The sequence below is a fragment of the Megalobrama amblycephala genome, linkage group LG22 (assembly GCF_018812025.1).
Source record: "Megalobrama amblycephala isolate DHTTF-2021 linkage group LG22, ASM1881202v1, whole genome shotgun sequence".
Taxonomy (NCBI): domain Eukaryota; kingdom Metazoa; phylum Chordata; class Actinopteri; order Cypriniformes; family Xenocyprididae; genus Megalobrama; species Megalobrama amblycephala.
The window spans coordinates 20,954,101-20,974,659 of NC_063065.1; the positions used below are offsets into that span (position 1 = coordinate 20,954,101).

At 35.1% G+C, this 20,559-nt stretch overlaps 1 protein-coding gene across 4 annotated transcripts in view; it reads left to right on the forward strand.

Annotated features, from left to right (window-relative positions):
* eya1 (EYA transcriptional coactivator and phosphatase 1) overlaps positions 1-20,559 on the forward strand; it is a 137,201-nt gene that overhangs the window by 52,148 nt on the left and 64,494 nt on the right. For 3 of the 4 annotated variants that reach the window (XM_048174188.1, XM_048174189.1, XM_048174190.1), the window contains 2 exons: positions 7,806-7,861; positions 17,849-17,932. The gene's annotated coding sequence lies outside the window, so the exon portion shown is untranslated. The remainder of the gene's footprint in view (positions 1-7,805; positions 7,862-17,848; positions 17,933-20,559) is intronic. The other variant, XM_048174192.1, reaches the window with a different exon arrangement.

The following is a 20,559-nucleotide window of genomic DNA, read 5'->3' on the forward strand; positions in this document are numbered from 1 at the left end:
GTTGATCGCCAAGCTTTCGATATTTGAAAACACTAATGAATCTGACAACAACTGTCTCATAAACGTTGTGTCTCAATGCTCAAATCATGACAAAAAATGCGTCTCTTGTGTCTCATTTCAGAGGCACGAGTCTGACTGTTTCTATAGGAACCGGAGCTTCTAACAGCCGCTGCAGTGATGCAATGACTTTACCAATCGGCGATTGGCTCTTATTTAGAAGGCGGGACTTATCCCGCAATACTGCGCGTTGCACTTTCTCCCATTCAAAATAATACGAGTGATGCATCTTGTGTTATTCTTTAGTCTTTGGTGTGTCTGTAATCAAACTGCATATCATGAAACGCTCTGATGACTTATGATGTCTGCGTGAACACTGTTAAAACATACGCTGACACTGACAGGCTGGCAGGGCATTCTATTTTTTCATTTGGACCGAATATAATAATTGGATGAACATTTTATTGTCCTACGCCTTCCACAGATGATATATATTTATAAAAATACATTTAGACCATTTGACATAGCGATTGCTATCAGGATATGAGGAGACTTTCAACCAGTATAACTAAAAATGTTTCTGTAGAGAATCACCTATTGCACCTTTAACTGTATCTAATCATTTTAGTTATCGTCTTTGGTGTGAATGAGCTTTTGAGTGTGTGAGATGTTTATTGCAATTGGATGTTTTTTGAATGATGTTTTTTCTGCATTTTTTGAGGTGAGGTCAGAGCATTTGCACAAAGCAAGAGAAACTCGGTATCCATTACATGTCCCGGTTTTAGCTTAACACCCATGTGATCAGCTGTAATTGCTTCAAACCACTATTATAATGTTCAGTAAGGGAAAAAACACGTCCCCATGTCAAATGTACATTTCAATATTGTGTTATATCTCAAGTCGCTGTATTGTCCGTGCCACCGTCCTTCTGTGGTGTTTTCTTTCAGTCTTAAAGTCTCTGTTGTTTCAGTGAGACTAATTTGCTGTCAGACATGTGGTGCTTTTGCAATAGCAGGCAGACTCCAGAAATTAATTTATCCAAATAACCAAGCCCTCCTGGGCCATTGAGAAGGGGACACAGAAATGGCCTAAGAAGGCAAAGCCCCCTTTTGAAGTCTGGAATGTTTTGACTGACTTAAAACAGGCAACTGGAATGAACAGATCATTTTCACTGACCCATGGGATTTTTAACCATTTTCATACACCACGGACAAAACAAAGAGCAAATGCCTTGAATGATATGTGTGGAGTTGGCAATCAAAAGGCAATGAGAGCAATGTGAAATTGATTTGGAGTGAAGAGTTGGGATATTTTGTGGGTTTCATCAACAAAAAATATTTTATGTGTGGGGATATAATGTTCTAGGTAGAATTTGTGTGGAAATTTTCCATTTGCCCCAGTACAGAAAATAGTCACGCACATGTACAGTGCACAGCATAAATGAGTACACCCCCTCTGAACAAATACAAAAGATGTATTTTCTTTATGATCACTAATACAATTCATGGAAAGATGGCAAAAACTAAAATGTATTAAACATATACATAATAAAAACTGAGAAATATATGTCATTAATAGTCATAAAATAAGTAAATTAGCCAATTTTGTTTAAATGAAGGATTGCAGAAATGAGTACACCCTAGATTTAATTCAACAAATGTATAATATATAGCACTTAGTATGCCCTCCATAATTTTGAATATACTGCTCTGACCCTTCTTGGCACGGAGTGTACAAGTTCATGATAAACTGTCACATCTGTCCTGTTTAACTCCTGGGTGATGAGCTCCTTATATGCCCTGATCTTTAATGGGGAGTGTTGTTCAACTCGTCTCTACAGAATCCCCCACAGGCGCTCAAGAGTGTTAAGATTGAGTGCAATACATGTCCACAGAAGATTTTTCACCTTGGGAGAATTCATATCCTCATTGTCATGTTAAAAAAAATGCCCAACAATGCGGTGAATGAGGAAAAGGTAACATCTTCTGTTTCAAGTTTGTGTATTAAATTACACAGTGGTGTGGGAATCCATGACAGCATTGATAAAGCACAACTCCCTCACACCTTCAGCACTCATACATCCCTATATAAGAGCTTTACTACCACTGAACTTTACTGTGGGAACCAAGCACTTCTCACTGTACTCCTCCTCTAGCAACACCATAACATTTTGGATGCTGTTAGATTCAAAATGATTGATTTGGTCTCATGAGACCAGAGTATTGATTCCCAAAATATATATTTTGTAAATATGGGCTTTGGAAATGGCTAACTGACTTTATTGTGCTTTGGCTACAGTAGGTAGTTCCAGTGAGAACAACAACCATGCATGTCATTTCTGCAGGCTGCATCTTACTCTGTGAGATAAACAGTCACTCTTTTCATAGCTTTTACTGGCTCTGAGACACTCGCTTGGTATTTCTCCTGCTCTTTGTCTAGCAAAAAAAAATCCCTCATCACTAAATGAAAGCTTAAAATGAAGGCCTGATTATTTCAGGGGCCTTATCACAAGTCCATTGTTTTTGAATTTCTGTGTTACTTTTGCTATATTTTCACACTTAAAACAATGATTTGGTAATCCTCTTGTAGCACTGTCCTCTTTTGTGCTAAGAAATAAGTCTCCTGATAGTTCTCTCTCAAGTGCTTCCATTGTTGTCAGCATTAAGTCTGAGAATGATTCAGTGGGCTATATAACACTTTTAATTGTCAAGAAATTACTTCTCTTTAAATGTTTTGGTTCAACATACTTACCTGTTGATCAAACATTGCCTCAAACTTACACCAGAAAATTTTTATTTTGTTTTATTTAGTAACTTTTAGGAGGTGTACTCATTTTTGCTACACAAAATTTAATCACCTTGATAACCAAATCGTATTTTCCTGAATAATTTTGACATGCTTCTTTGGTAATTGATTAAGCAGACTTGCTGGAACATTATATCTCTAAAGAACCCTAACATGTCTTCTAAGTAAATGAGTAATTGCTGACATTTGGAAGTTTCAGAGGGGGTGCACTCATTTATGCTATGCACTGTACAATTGGAAAACGATTACTGGGTTTTCAGGCTTGGGATAGAATTGGGCAGGAATGATCAAGAATGGCATCTTCTGATAATCAGCTGTAATTGTAATCATCTTTTAAATTCTAAAATGTATTTATTTATTTATTTATTTATTTATAAATCATTATGCAGTGATTAAATAATATATTATTATTAGTCTTGAAATTACTTTTATTCTAATATTCAAAGTACTCAGAATCTTTTGTGTTGTTTTGGTAAGAAAGTATCTGCCAAGAACATAAATGGAAAAATGTAATTTAATGTAATAAAAAGAATGAATTTCCAATTGAAATAAATTGTTCATTTAACTTTATATTTGGACATATTTACGCACATCTCTCAATGTTAATCACCTTCAGCAACGTAAAAGCATATTTTCTAAATGTATTCATTTATTATTTTATGTAACAAAATTAGTTGGCAGCAATGAAATAACAATGAATGTCATGCTAATAAATCATCCCTATTAAGACGTGCATACATGACAATTATTGGCAAAGTGGTTTAAACAAGCCTGAAGGAAAAAACACACAAAAAAACAGGCAGCCTTGAGTTAGGGGCACTTAAGTTTCCACCTTAATAAATAATTCACTACTCCACTGTCATGAGTTGCAGTGGGTTGAAATCCCTAATGACAGCTTTTTATAACCTATGACTCAGCTGGCCATTATGCTTCTGACATCTCCACACAGACCACATCCCTTCGGCCAGATCGCTGTTCTCTGTCTCTCTCTCTTACACAGATCCTGATTCTTGAGTGCATCGATGAATTAGCTAAGCGTTCTACTCTCTTTATGAACTGAGTGTTGCAAACACTTTTGGCCATTAATGCAGTGAATGATTAAGATGGATGCTTACAGGTTATGAACGCTCTGGCTGAGGTTTCAGCTTTATTTCTACTCTGAAACCTGGGGCTTTTACAAACTGATTATACAATATTAAGTCGCTTGTTTTAATCTACAATGGATTAACTCTCTAAAATTAACTCAGTTAACTCATCATGACCAAATTGCCATCTGCAACTAGCTCATTCCAGGATGTTTTGAACTTTAACATTTTAAAAATATGTTTTAACCAAATGTTATTCTTCACACGATTCATCAAATACATTGCTAATACTTATTGCTCCTTATGTATTACTGTCATCCAGTGTTGATGTTTAACATGTTTCTATGATTGTCATTCTATCTATCCAGTTTCAAAAAAGGCAGAAAAGTGTATCTGGCAAGGGATATTACAAAAGTCTAACAGGATGGAAAGTTCAAAAACTACATTTATTATCAATTAATCAAACCTGGAATATTTCTTTATGAATTGCCAAATTTTTGATGTTAGAAGTTGGACATGGAAAAATGTCAACATCCGTTGACCAATGTAATGAAATTATCTGAATTCATGCTCAATTGTGATATTCTGATAAAAGTTAACTAAGTAAAATGATCTTTAAAAACTGAGTTTATTATTTTATCGGTCCCACTTTATATTAAGTGGCCTTAACTACTATGTACTTACATCAAAATATAAGTACAGTGTACTTATTGGGTTCATATTGAATTGCAAAACACATTTTCAGCTATTGAGGTGGAATACGGGTAAGGTTAGGGAAAGATTTGGTGGTATGGGTTGGTTTAAGGGTAGGGGTAAGGGTTAAGGGATGGGTCAACAGTGTAATTAGAAATGTAATTACAGAAATTAATTACAGATGTAATTACATGCAGGTGTTTTTAAAATATAAGTACAATGTAAAAACATGTATGTACACAATAAGTGCATTGAATCAAATGATTAATTTAAATGTAAGTACATAGTAGTTAAGGCCACTTAATATAAAGTGGGTCCATTTTATCTACTATATTAACTCTTTCCCCACCAGCGTTTTTTTTTTTTTTTTTAGCTTATTGTATTGTAGCGTAATGCATTCTTTTTATTAGCACTTAAATGTTGGTAAGTTTCAATAAAAAAGCAACATTTTGCTTTTTTATTGAGAAAATTGTTTTTGTCAAATACTTAATCTGGATTGGATTCAGATTGATGATCAAAACATAGATGGAGTAGATCGAGTCCATCAACACCCCCAAAGCACAGTCCTATTCTTCTTCCTGGGTCAACACTTCATTCAGTAACATTATAGGGAATTTTGATTCATGTGCTGTTGAATGTTTGCTGATCGTGTTAACTATATGTGCGTAAGAAATTTTCTGTTGCTTGTTTCTGCTGCTTCTTCGCTTGCTTTTGGATCCGGAGATTCTGTATTATTTCAAATGCATAACAGAACTTGCATAACAGAAAAAAAAAAAAAAGACTATTTTTTCAACATTTTATTGTTGACCTTTTTACGTCACTGCAGACCTCTTTCCCTACCATATAATAGTGAAAACATGGATTGCCGTAAAAACTGAGACTGTCCTCACTGCAGCGTGATGACGTACTGGATTAAGTCCAATATGTAGTGGATGCGAGATGTTTTTTCTTCCAAATTTAGTGCAAACTCCACCCTGCAGCCGATTCAGAAGATTTCATTACTGATGTCATTCACAGTGCTGATTGCCTACACAACACTACAAATACTAACCTACCCTACACTCTAACCTACCTTAAAGGGTTAGTTCACACAAAAATGAAAATAATGTCATTTATTACTCACCCCCATGTCGTTCTACACCCGTAAGACCTTTGTTCATCTTCGGAACACAAATTAAGATATTTTTGATGAAATTCGCCTCTATAGACAGCAATGTGAAAATGAGAAAACTTTTTGTGCGCCAAAAAACTAAATAACGACTTTTCAGCGATATCTGGTGATGGCCGATTTCAAAACACTGCTTCGAATCTTTTGTTTCGAATCAGTGATTTGAAGTGTTTCAGTGATTTCAAAGCAGTGTTTTGAAATCGGCCATCAGTAGATATTTATGAAAAGTCGTTATTTTGTTTTTTTGGGCGCAAAAAAAAAAAGTATTTTCTTCGTTTATAGTATTAAGGTAGAACCACTGTACTCGAACTGAACTGTATTAAAGGTGCCCTAGATTCAAAAATTGAATTTACCTCAGCATAGTTAAATAACAAGAGTTCAGTACATGGAAATGACATACAGTGAGTCTCAAACTCCATTGTTTCCATTTGTTTAAAAGACCTCAGAAGAACAGGCGAATCTCAACATAACACCGACTGTTACATAACAGTCTTTGCATATGCCAGCCCATGTTCCCAACATTATGAAAGGCATTAGACAACAAGGGCAGAACGTCTGTATCTGTGCAGAGCTGAATCAAGAGACTAGGTAAGCAAGCAAGGACAATAGCAAAAAATGGCAGATGGAGCAATAATAACTGACATGATTCATGATATCATGATATTTTTAGTGATATTTGTAAATTGTCTTATTTGTAAAATGTTTCGTTAGCATGTTGCTAATGTACTGTTAAATGTGGTTAAGTTACCATCGTTTCTTAGGGCCGTCGCTATTTTCATTTTTAAACACTTGCAATCTGTTTAATTCATAAACACAACTTCATTCTTTATAAATCTCTCCAACAGTGTAGCATTAGCCGTTAGCCACGGAGCATAGCCTCAAACTCATTCAGAATCAAATGTAAACATCAGAATAAACACTGTACTTACGCGACATGCTGCATGACGAACACTTTGTAAAGATCCATTTTGAGGGTTATATTAGCTGTGTGAACTTTTTTTTATGTTGTTTAAGGCAAGCGCGAGCTCTTGGGGTGTGGAGCACGAGATTTAAAGGGCCACACACCCTGAATCGGCTCATTTCTAATTATGCCCCAAAATAGGCAGTTAAAAAAATGAATAAAAAAAAAATCGATGGGATATTTTGAGCTGAAACTTCACAGACACATTCAGGGGACACCTTAGACTTTTAAAAAAAAAGTTCTAGGGCACCTTTAAATATGTTTTGAGTACCTTTCTGGATCTTGAGAAGTTCAGTGGCATTGCTGGCTATGCAGGTCTCACTGAGCCATCGGATTTCATCAAAATATATTTATTTGTGTTCTGAAGATGAACAAAGGTCTTACAGGTGTAGAACAACATGAGGGTGAGTAATAAATCACATTATTTTCATTTTTGGGTGAACTAACCCTTTAATCTGGTTTGGGGAAAAATCATGTGTCCCACATTACTTACCCTCAAAGCCAGCCTAGGTATATATGACTTTCTTGTTTCAGTCAAACACAACTGGAATTATATTTAAAAAATATTCTGTCTCTTCCAAGATTTATAATAGGAGTGAATAGAAACGAAAAAGAAAGCACGTCCATCCATAATAAAAGTAATCCATACAGCTCCAGGAGGCCTTCTGAAGTGAAGTGATGCATTTTTGTAAGAAAAATATCCTTACTTATAACTTTATAGTCTATAATCACTAGCTTCAGGTAATGTCCATCCATGCGTTTATGAGAGTACTATTCACTCCCATTATAAAGCTTGGAAGAGCCAGAATATTTTTTTTAATATAACTTCAATTGTGTTTGACTGAAACAAAAAAGTCATATACACCTAGGAAATTATGGGATAATTTTCATTTTTGCATGAACTAACCCTTTAATCCAGTTCGTCATCGCGATACAGGCTGCAGTGAAGACATCTTGGAAAAACTTGACAATGGCGAGGAAGCGTTGTGTCATAAATGACAGAAAATCTTGTCAATGATGGGGAAAGAGTTAAGACTTGAATATGACAGACACATGAAAATGACTCAACTGCTCCCTTACTGTGTTTCACATACAGGTTCATAAGGACTTCCAACCCCAACCGAGCTGAAGCTGTATTATATCCCTTAATAGGTAAGTGTCAATCTTTTCTCTGCTCTCTATTTTGCCATAAAGTTGTTTTACACCCCCAATGTCTAATTTCTATTTGATAAATCTAATAAATAATGAATTAGATTAAATATAGTGCCATTTGCAATGTGGTAACCTGGCGTTGGTGTATTGCTGCAAGTTCTTTTGCTCCTTCTAAACGTAGAGCTGTAATTGACTATAAAAAGAACAAATAACTCACAGCTTTATTGAGTCATTCCCACGAGTTAACCCTAGGATATAAATCTTGTGGTGGTGATTAAGCTTTTGACAATAGAGTTAGCACAGTGTAGCAGACAAGGGCAAGTGGGCCTGCAGAGTAATTTACTGTACGGTTTGCAGGTGTGGCCTCCTACTGAGCAGGAGACCACCGTAGGAACTGACGAAACTATTTGCTAGCAGGGAGACGTGTACGGTCAAAGTAATCACTGCTACCGTGACTCGCTCCTGGCCACTACTGATTTTATCCAGTCCGTAATTATCTTGAATTACGTAAAAAAAGAGAGATTGATGACTATTTTTTCAACATTTTATTATTGACCTTTTTACGTCACTGCAGACCTCTTTCCCCCGCCGCTAACTATTAATTATGAAATACTGTAGGTCTTGCCCATTTCGTTTTACAGCCTCTTCCTGTTAAACTTGGTGTGAAGGGCTGCTGTTTTTAAATAGGTGTGTAAAGTCAATGTGGATATAGTGCCCCTAGCCTCCAATCTCATGCCCATAATGTCATGTGGGGGTTTTAAAAAAAAAGCAGTACGCTCATGCAGTCTTGCTGTTTACTTGGACTTCTGTGATTTTGAAGTAAAAAAAAAAAAGGTTCCAAATTTGGGTTTTTGCAGCAATGCCATAGAAGAACCATTTTGGTTCCTCAAAGAACCTTTCAGTGAACAGTTTTTAAAAGAACCCCCCTTTTTTAGTGTGAAGAGCATTTTAAAAATCCAAAGAACCTTTTGTACAATGGAAAGAACCTTTACTTTTGTAGATAATACTAAAATAACACTGGTTTTATGCCACACAGAATCTGATTTATCTATCTGCAGAATTCCAAAGACTTTCCATTACAATTATTAATAAAAATACAATAAAAGTCTGCAGATTCCGTGTGGGCCTGCCGATGACCCCCTCTACTGCCTCCCTGGGCCTTTCGTGAAGTAATCAACTCGTGTGGATGAATATATTGTTGGAGGTAGAGCAGGGATTGTTTCCCTGTATGTCACAGGCTTATCGGCTTCTTGTTTAGGTCACATCATTTGCTATCCTGCTGAGACCTCTGGAATAACTTACGCAGCCCTGATCCCTACTGTCAGCACCTCTCTCAAAGTGTGAAGTGATTTCACCAAGGACTCTCTCGGCTGGAAATGACTGTGTTTCTCTCTACATTTAGTCTTTAAAACAGGAGCTTGCCCAAAATAATAAATGTCATTTCCATCTAGTTGCAGAGAACATTTTCGGCAAACTGTGGACAAACAAAATGTGGGTAGATATTGAAGTCAGCACCAGGCAGAGGGTGAATTAGTGCGTGTTACTTTACTGTTACCACTTGCAGCTGTGGATTTGAAGTATTGCACTAGTTTCATTTCAACTTTCATTTTATAAAATTGTGTGTGTGCACATGGAGATATTATATACAGCATGTTTAGTATGGCATTTGTTCCCATAACCATCAAAAAGTAGCCTATACTCTAATTAATACTGTACATGATATTAATGTGGTTATTTTAGAGGTAGTTTAGAATGAGACCTAAGACTAACATAAGCTATTATTGTAGATGTAGAACAATCTGACCAGATTCTGACTGAAACTCATGTCTAAGACTACATCTTTATGGTTGTTTGAAGGAAAGGTTCATTTAAAAAAATGAAATTTTCATTATTTACACAAGGGCTGAACAACTAATCATTAAAATCGATTAGTCGCGTCTGCCTACCGTGCACGGTAAACTTCCACCATTCGCGTCAAAGTACAGCACTGAATAACACATTTCTATAGACAAAATGTATCTAAAAATAGTGGAGGAAACAGGTTGAGCAGCTGCGGGAAAGGTAAGTGATACAAGCTGCCCAAAACATGTGAATTATTTTTTTTTTATTCTTTATTTTAATTCCTTAAAGGTGCCCTAGAACCTGTTTTTACAAGATGTAATATAAGTCTAAGGTGTCCCCTGAATGTATCTGTAAGTTTCAGCTCAAAATACCCCATAGATTTTTTTTTATTAATTTTTTTAACTTCCTATTTTGAAGCATCATTAGCTATGCACCGATTCAGCGTGCGGCCCCTTTAAATCACGTGCTCCCTGCCCCCCGAGCTCTCGACTATAATACAGTGCATTTACAAAGTTCACACAGCTAATATAAAACCTCAAATGGATCTTTACAAGATGTTCGTCATGAAAATAGCGACGGCTCTCTTATCTCCGTGAATACACTAAGAAACGATGGTAACTTTAATCACATTTAACAGTACATTAGCAACATGTTAACAAAACATTTAGAAAGACAATTTACAAATATCACTAAAATATCATGATATCATGGATCATGTCAGTTATTATTGCTCCATCTGCCATTTTTCACTATTGTCCTTGCTTGCTTACCTAGTCTGATGATTCAGCTGTGCACAGATCCAGACGTTAATACTGCCTGCCCTTGTGTAATGCCTTGAACATGGGCTGGCATATGCAAATATTGGGGGCGTACATATTAATGATCCCAACTGTTACGTAACAGTCAATGTTATTTTGAGATTCGCCTGTTTTTCAGAGGTCTTTTAAACAAATGAGATTTACATAAGAAGGAGGAAACAGTGGAGTTTGAGACTCACTGTATGTCATTTCCATGTACTGAACTCTTGTTATTTAACTATGCCGAGGTAAATTCAATTTTTGATTCTAGGGCACCTTTAATGCATTAACGTAATGTTTGACATGACTTGCCCTGTCAGGCGCTTCAACAGATGTGTGTGCTGTTTAATTTCCTCAGCGCAAGACTTTAATTTTTTCACTTTCATATCCTTATCTGTAAGTTACAAATTCACGCGAGTATTTCCATTTTGCATGAAGGCTTGTCCTGATAGTCTGCGTCAAACTTGAGACTTTACTAAATGAGCGCCGGCGCGTGCATGCGCATCAAACAGATGGGATGCATTAGTGAGGGAAACCATTAATATTCAGCACAAAACAAATTCATTTTGCTGAAATGTCTGTTGCTTGATGTTAAATTTAGGTTTAAAAGTCAACATGTAATTCAAGTATTTTATTACAGTGGTAGGCCTAACTGTAAAGGGATAACAGCCTGTAATTGAATATAAATGTAAGACGTTTCTTACATTTACAGGATAAAGAAATGACAGTAACAGGTGAATGTGAATTTGTGTTTTTCTTTATTATATTTATAATAATCTTCATTTTTAATGTAGGGACTTAAACTGTCCTTTTGCTTTATAGCAAAGATATAGATATATTCACTATATGTTTTCAAAGCATTCAGTTGACACGTTTGTTTGAAGAACAGCATTGGGCAGGATGTGGAATAGTGTGTTTTATCAATAAAAAAGAAAATAAAAGAAAATTTGGCTTTTTTGTCGGATTAATTGATTAATTAAATAAATAATTGGCCAACTAAATGATTATCTAAATAACACCCCTTCATGTCATAGTAGTATGCTGTATTTGTTCCATGAAATGTAAAATTAGATTTTTATGCAGTTCTTTCCATACCAAAGGGACCATGTCTTCCAAACACCCCACATTTTTCAAATTTTTCCAATTTCCTATAAATATTTTACAAGAAATTTGTTAGTTTTGAAGTTTTTTTTTTTTTACTGATTTTTTTTTTTTTTTGGCAGAGACAGATATGTTCAGTTATTTTATTTACTGATTTTTATTCACTCTGCTAAAGCTTGTGTCTAAAAATGGCTGTTTTTGAATCTGGATATGAACATGCACTTCATAAAGAAACATTGGTAACACTTAATTTTTATGGTCCACTTTAGACATTCTACTAACTATAAGTAACTTTGCAACTACATGTCAACTAACAGACTGTCTGCTTAATATCTGCTAACACTTTATTTTGATGGTCCACCAATTCTACTGACTAAAAGTAACTTTGCATGTACATGTCAATTTATTCTACTTACCCTAACCCAGACTAATACTCTAATGAGTGTTAGTTGACATGTAGTTGCAAAGTTACTTGTAGTTAGAATGTCTGAAGTGGACCATTAAAATAAAATTGGAACATGGAGGACGCACATTAGTTTCACATTTTAACTGTGAGCATTTGTTCTCATTAGCGCTTAAATTGGGCAAATACCCATTACTGCTGCACCCTGATGTTGAGTGACATGTGCAGAGCCCGTCCATCTCTTATGTAACCCCTTCTAACCACACTCACAAACTTAGAGTGGCTGTTGCTGCCTGCTTACTCACAAATCAGGGCCAAAGGCAGCAGTTCAGAAGTTCACTTTTTGGAAGCCAGCCGGAACTGCTTAAGGGTGATGACGTTTTCCAGGAACAGGTGGTCCAAGTGACATAATTTTGGCCCAGTGTTGGGGCTCTGCGATATTACAACACCATCATGTTGCCAGAAATCGATTTCAAATGAATACTCTGATATTAGAACATTTGCTAAAGTGTGCTTTTAGCAAGAGGATAAAACCGCTAATAACTCTGAAAGTTGCACTTCCTCTGTTTAAGACCCATCACAGTCTTGAAAATGCTTTGGCTGAGAAAACTATTTATGATCATACACTGTTAACTACTGGCACGTACACTTTGGACTGGAATGTCATTCAGAATGCAGAAAATATATTTAGTTCTCACTAACAGACAGCAAAAGGCACCAGTGGGTCTAGCTCAACACGAGAACAGTTATTTTTACCACAGTATGGACTTTCAATTATGGTAATGTGTTTTCTAGCCCCTTTAAGAACACTTGGAGCAATTAATGTACCTCCATTTGCTGAAATGAAATATGACATTTTCTGACAGATGCAGACGCAAAAGTGTTTAAAGTATAATTGGTGCATTCATTTAATCTAAATTAAATGGATGCGATCATACTGTATTATAATTTGCAAAATGTAAATGAAATTAGCTTGTTCTTATGTAAATCTGCACTACAGTTTAAAAGTTTTGGGTCAATATATTTTCTTTAAAGAAATTATTACCAAAATATAGATCAAAAGTGTTGATCAAATGTTACAAATGTATGTTTTTATAATGACATTTATATTGTTTTCTATTTCAAATAAATGCTGTTCTTTTAAGCTTTTTATTCATTAAAGAATCCTGAAAATGTATCGTTTCCACAAACATATTAAATATTTTACATATTAAATAATATAGAAATATTAAGCTATTAAGCTAAATATTAGATTTTCAGCACTGATAATAATAAATGTTTCTTGTGCAACAAATCAGCATATTAGAATGATTTCTGAAGGATCATGTGACTGGAGTAATGATGCTGAAAATTCAGCTTTGCTATCACAGGAATAAATTACATTTTAAAATATATTTTGTAATAACATTTCACAACATTACTGTTTTTAGACTACTATAGTAATGTTTAAATGCAGATAAATAAATACAACCCTGGTGAGAATAGGAGACATCTTTATAAAATCTTTAAAAAATCTAATCTAACTAAACCCCAACTTCAGACAAATGTGACCCTGGACCACAAAACCAGTCATAAGGGTCAATTTTTAGAAATAAAAATCTGAATAAGCTTTCCATTTATGTATGGTTTGTTATGTTAGGACGATATTCGGCCGAGATACAATTATTTACGGAAGAGAATTAGGGCCAAGCAATAATAAAAAAATAAAACCATCTCGAGATTAAAGTTGTTAAATTTCGAGAAAAAACTCGTTAAATTTCGAGAAAAAAGTCGAGATAAAATGTTGAGAATAAACTCGTTAAATTACGAAAAAAAACTTGTTAAATTTCGAGAAAAAAGTCGAGATAAAATGTTGAGAATAAACTCGTTAAATTACGAGAAAAAAAATCGTTAAATTACGAGAACAAATTCGTTAAATTATGAGAAAAATGTCATTAAATTTCGGGAAAAAAAGTCGAGATAAAATGTTGAGAATAAAGTCTTTAAATTATGAGAAAAAAGTCATTAATTTACGAGAACAAATTCGTTAAATTATGAGAAAAATGTCGTTAAATTTCGAGAAAAAAGTCGAGATAAAATGTTGAGAATAAACTCATTAAATTATAAGAAAAACTTTTTTCTCGTAATTTAATGACTTTATTCTCATAATTTAATGACTTTATTCTCAACATTTTTTCTCGAAATTTAACGAGTTTTTTCTCGTAATTTAACGAGTTTATTCTCAACATTTTATCTCGACTTTTTTCTCAAAATTTAACGAGTTTTTTCTCAAAATTTAACAACTTTAATCTCGAGAAGGTTTTATTTTTTTATTATTGCTTGGCCCTAATCCTCTTCCGTAATTATTTGAAAATCTGAGGGTGCAAAAAAAAAAAAAAAAAAAAAAAAAGCCCTTAGCAATGCCTATCCACTCACAAAAATACATTTTGATATATTTATGGTAGGGAATTTACAAAATATCTTCATTGAACATGATCTTTACTTAATATCCTAATGATTTTTTGGCATAAAAGAAAAATCGATAATTTTGACCCATACAATGCGACTTATGACTGGTTTCGTGGTCCAGGGTCACAAATCTTTTTTTTTTTTCTTTTTTTTTTTTTTTGAGAGAGAGATGTTAATTGTTGAGTGACAGATCAAAGAAACATGAAATAGGTAGAAACAAGGTGGAAATAAAAACTCTGAATTATAATTGGATGAGCCACATTTGAAGTCGGTGCAAAAATAAAGCACTACTCAAAGTTGTACATTACAGTGATTTTACTCCAGTTAAGAGGTTAAAGTCACTGTGACGCACAGCTGCTTGTGGTTTATTACCATCTTCTCCTTATGTCTGTCATTGTTCCTTATTTACTTCCTCTCTAATTGAGCTTTTAATGAATCGGCAGCATCTGCATCACAGAAACGAACAACGCAATCCTTGCCTATTTCAAGAACACCTGTAATGTTGTATTTTTTCAGGTCTTTGTGACGTCTTCTCCGCCAAAGCTTAGCGAGTCCACCAGGTCAAACAGGGATAAAATGTGAACAATACACAGAATTACCTGAATGGCAGGAAGACTAGAGCGGTTACGTGTACCTAAGCAACTGAAATCCCTGTGTTTGTATTGAGTCGCGCTCAAGCTGTTCTCAAACGTCATTCATTCTGCTTATTTGCTGTAGTAATTGCTGCCGACTTGTCATATCAGCCTGCTTGGCCTGCGTGTAAGAAGTGACAGGAACCTGTTCAGATCAACTCAAACATTTGAATGATTTTCAATAATTTCACAACCTCTGAAATGAGTTGGAAAGTTTATTAAACGACAGAGGCAACTCAAGACTGTCACATCCTGATATAATAAGACGACTTGGCGAACACGTTGAGGAGTCATACAGAGCAACTGCCCAAGGAGAATCAAATCAGAATATTTCGAGTTTAAATATAGTATCAGGATTCAAAGAGGCTTCCTGCAAGTTAGATAAATTTCCTGTGATTTATTTTCAAGTTTTAATTGTCTTGGAGGAGCCTCCTTATTAGAGTTCCAAACCCATTGAGATAATGAAACCTTTACCCTCCAGGCAGGCATCTTTTTTCCAATGACAGTAATTTACATATGATTTATTTAGAGAACAAGAGGCTCGGCTAATTTTATTTGGAGATTTTCCTTTGTTTTAAGAGTCATTAGCAGCTCAGCCTAATCTAATTTGGACAATTTCATCAGGCCATTTTGGAAAACCTCTCCGAGCTCATCAGAAAGATGCATTTATTGCTAAGTGTGCTCTATTGCATTAGCACACAATAAAGCGACCAGGGACTGCTACAGACGTTTGAGTGCAATTCAGTTAACACTCTGCCAATTCGTTTTTTATTGGGACGCAATCAATTTTTATTCATTTTAAAACCAAAAGGCTTTCTTTCATTGTATGCCATCTCCAGCTTATTATGAGGCTAAACAAATTACGCAGTTGTTTGCACAAAATGCTAATGTTTATGGTCATGGTTTCCTCTTTTAAATTGAAGCCTGTGCCTGAATATACATTATACTGAAATGAAATTCAAAAGCTTATTGTCCTTCGCTTCGTATCATTCAAGGATTTTCATTTACCGTGCCTTGTTATGAAGATAATATGCTTTGTGCTTTATGCTTTTAAAAAGTATAGTATATATTCAACTTTATATAAAGTTATAGTCAATTGTTCCACTTATACTACAGCTACCACTTCTTAAGACATTGTTCAGATGTTTTATTTTAAGATATTTGTCAGGTTTTTGTCTCTTATGTGTAGGACTGATCATATAGCAAGCCTCCGTTGCTAATTCCAAAATGTAATTTTAGAGCAAGTAATGGAGGCTTGCGCCACTGATATGCAGACTAACGTTAGTTATTGGAGAGAGAGATTGATTAAGCGTGTGTGAATTACCAGCTCTCAACAGTGTTCGGCAGCAGCATCTCTACTAATAGCGAAGCTGTAAGATTAATTGTTTCAAAAACAGTGACGTTACTACCTCTCTAGTGAGAAATGTCATGTAGCTTTTCATTTGCGAAACTATTTTATTGATAAAGTTGTAGGGCAGCACTGACAAGTACTGTCTGTACAGTGTGTGAGTATGATGCTGTACAGAAAATTCCACCAATCAGAGAGTCGAAACAAGCAAAACACTGGAAAATAGCTTGTTAGCTCTTCCATGAAGCACCGCAAATAACGTATTTGAGTCAGTCATCCTACGTTCTCAAAATACTTGAATATTTGAATATATATGCATATTTTGCAATATATTTAAAATATATTGTTTATATATGTGACCCTGGACCACAAAACCAGTCATAAGTCGCACAGGTATATTTGTAGCAATAGCCAACAATACATTGTATGGGTCAAAATTATCGATTTTTCTTTTATGCCAAAAATCATTAGGATATTAAGTAAATATCATGTTCCATGAAGATATTTTGTAAATTTCCAACCATAAATATATATATAATATATATATATATATATATATATATATATATATATATATATATATATATATATATATATATATATAAAATTGTGAGTGGATATGCATTGCAACAATTTGGACAACTTTAAAGGTGATTTTCTCAATATTTTTTCCAGATAGTAGTATCTCGGCCAAATATTGTCCTATCACAGCAAACCATACATCAATGGAAAGCTTATTTATTCAGCTGTATAAATTTCAGTTTTAAAAAAATTGACTCATATGACTGGTTTTGTGGTTCAGGTTGGTCACATATATAACATTAACTTTTTAAAACAAATAGTTTTATATTTCTTCATTGTTTTTAATTTGATTATGCTGTTCGCAATGCATGATGGGTTTGTAGTTCTTTCCATCACTAAGTACACAGTCTTGTACCTTTGTATTTTTGTCAGATTTTCAAATACTTTTTGCTTCAAATCAAAGTTTGTAATGCTGCGATTCACCTTGTAGCTGGTTGGTTTGGTTCATGGCTTATATCGCTTTAACTGAGACTTTTTTGAAATCCTTATGGGAGAAATTAATGGAAAAAAAAAAAAAAAACTTTCGAAACCAACAGTGCAGAAAAAGTGGGTGGACATTTTTGCACTCTTTTGCATTCAACAGCCCATAAATAAGTTTAAACTTATGTTTAGTAATGTATAATCAGGCTGTCATTATCACAAAATAAACATTACTAAATGAATCATTTTAAAAAATATATTTAAAAAAAATGTGGAGTGTCCAGGAACACTGAACCTTATTTCAGTGAACTGAACCTCCAATTTGTGTCACATTTTTGTTTATTTTACGAATAAATAAATGTGATATTAAACTAATTAATTTGAGTTGAAATGATTTTATTGTCTTTCTTATAGAAATAATGGAGAGACCAAGCCCAGCTGTATATGAAACCAGTTTCCTGGATCGGCCAGTTAAACAGTGTGTTGCCATGAATAACGGTCAGTATTCAAAAATATTTGACCGCTGAATACAACAAATGACCAGTCAGTATATTTGTATTTGAGAAGTATGAGAGCTGTGTAATAATAATGCTAAGGTATATACTTTTCAAGCAAACAATTTCAAAGAGGAAATCAGGCCGAATACCTTTTTCATTGTTGTTTTCTTTTGAACCTGTACACGATTAACGCATTACCTGTAACAATATCCAGGTATTGTAATGTGTCATGGCGTGACATTCTCAAACAGTCATTCCTCATTCAAACATTCCTCCACTATTTCAGCAATGTGCAGTTCTGTGACTCAACCTAAATCAACGTGTGATATAATATAATGTGATGTGGAGGAGCGTGTGTGAGTGTGTGAAAAACCTTTAACACTTGATATCTGGATGGCACAAAATGGTTTGAGCCGGAACATTACCTAGATGTGTATCACAGGCTCAGAGGAATTCCTCGGCTTCTTAAGTGCTCCTGAAGACAAGACATGCAAAAAATCTCCCCACAAAGAAAGCTTCCTAATGGCTCCCACAAGACCGTGATATCATTTATTTTTCAGATCAGATGTACAAGTTGTACCCTTCATAATTTGTAGAGGCACATTTGACCTCGACTGAAAAGTAGCCTTTTCTTTTCATTGCTGTTATTTTTCAGTCAGCGTCTGTGCATTTAGCCCTGATGCATAGGTATATTATTTTAAACCTTTAAACTATTGGTATATTTGAAATGACAGAGGGGTGATGTAGCTCAGCTGAAAAGCCATGGCTCTGGAATGCTTTCAACATATTCATGAGATGACAACTTATTATTGATTTGTCTTTATTTAGAAGCCATTAAATAATGTATGTGCCCATGTGTGTAACCTCCCACTCTTGTGCCCCCTCAGCCCATTAAGCCAGCACTGCAAGTCTCACAGACGTCTGAGGTCCTTGGGCTTTCGTTTAATTAAATTATCTCATAATGAAATCTCCTGTAATGAGATTAATTTTAATTATTCATCAAGTGCTGATTTGAGTAAAAGACAACATAAATAATTGATCGTGCTGCTAAACATTTTTTCAATTCATCACCTTTTGCTTTGGTAAAAGGTGCAGTTTATTAAAGAGACCACAGCTGATGGTGTCGGGGGTCAGGGATGCTAGGAGTAGGTGCCCTCGGGGTCAAATTGAAGTGGGTTTGGTCAATTTACATGGCTTAAAGCAAAACTGTGGGTTAATGATGTACTGTATAAGTGCCCATGAAAGGAAAAATCTAGTTTTTACAGTAGATATAAAAAGTCTACACATCTCTGTTAAAACAGCTGTTTATTGTGATGTAAAAAATTAAAAATAAATAAATTCAGAAATTTTGCTTTTACAACCAATGCATGTAAGCGAGTAAATACAAGGGAAATATAGTGAAGTCATTTCAAGGTGCCACACTTGCTGCTGCCAATATGTGGCACTTTGACTGTAATATTGCCATGTAGATGTCTTCAAGCCACAACTGTTATCAAACATGGGAAGTTTGGAGCAGATTAGACATTGTATGCCTGAGTTACAACAACTTCCTGTTTCGTGGTGTTAATCGCATACATTAGCACAAAGTGTTGCATGATTTAACATGTTTCTAGTATATTTGGCACTTTATGGCATATTGAAATGTGTTTCTGGGAATGAATTACAGTGTATAGCATGCCATTTCCTGTTGCCAGTAGGTGGCGCTGTGACTAACTGAATATTGGCAAGAGACTTTTTTTGTAGGTATTGGGCTGTTAGATGTGTGTACCAAATTTCATACTTGTAGATGTCTTCAGGCCAGGAATCTAATAAAACAAGTGAAGTTTGGAGTGGATCGGACATTGTATGCCCGAGTTACAGCAACAACTTCCTATTTTATGGCGAAACATCAAACTTTGCCAGGCTGCCAAGGACATGCCCTTCAACGAAAACTCAAGATTTAATGTCTCAAAGGCCTTTAGATTAGACTGACCAAATATGATGGCAAAAACTGCCAGAATTTTGCAGAGAAATTTCTAAATATCTCACTTCCTGTTGGGTTTACAGCCTTTTTTTTTTTTTTGCACCCATGGGCTTTTTTGTAGGTATTGGGCTGTTACATCTGTCTAATGATTTTCATACCTGCACGTGAAACATAGCACGAAGGGCGCTTAATTGAAATTTTGTAGGTGGCGCTATCAAGCCATTTTGCCACACCTAATTCTGAAACCCATATCAGATGTAAATTTTCACCTCTTCTGACACGTGTGCAAAGTTTCATGAGTTTTCGAGCATGTTTAGGCCCTCAAAAATGCGATTCATTTCGGAGAAGAAGAATAACTGGCCAAGCAATTACAATAGGGTCCTCACACCGTCGGTGCTCGGGCCCTAATAATGCACTGGGCAAGTTGCCGTCCATGTCCATGCCCACCAGTGTGCTTTGTTTACGCTCTCTTACGCTTACCAGAGTCAAATGGCGCCTTGCTTTAGTAGAAAATACTTCTCAGCAAACTTTTAATTATAATGTTGTTGACTTGTATTGTTCCCGGGTGCAAGTATATAAAGAGTAAATGTTTACTTTCAGTTTCCAGTGAAGGAACCAGCGCATTGTAGGCAGTGGCTAAAGGCTGCAAAGAATCCTAAATATAT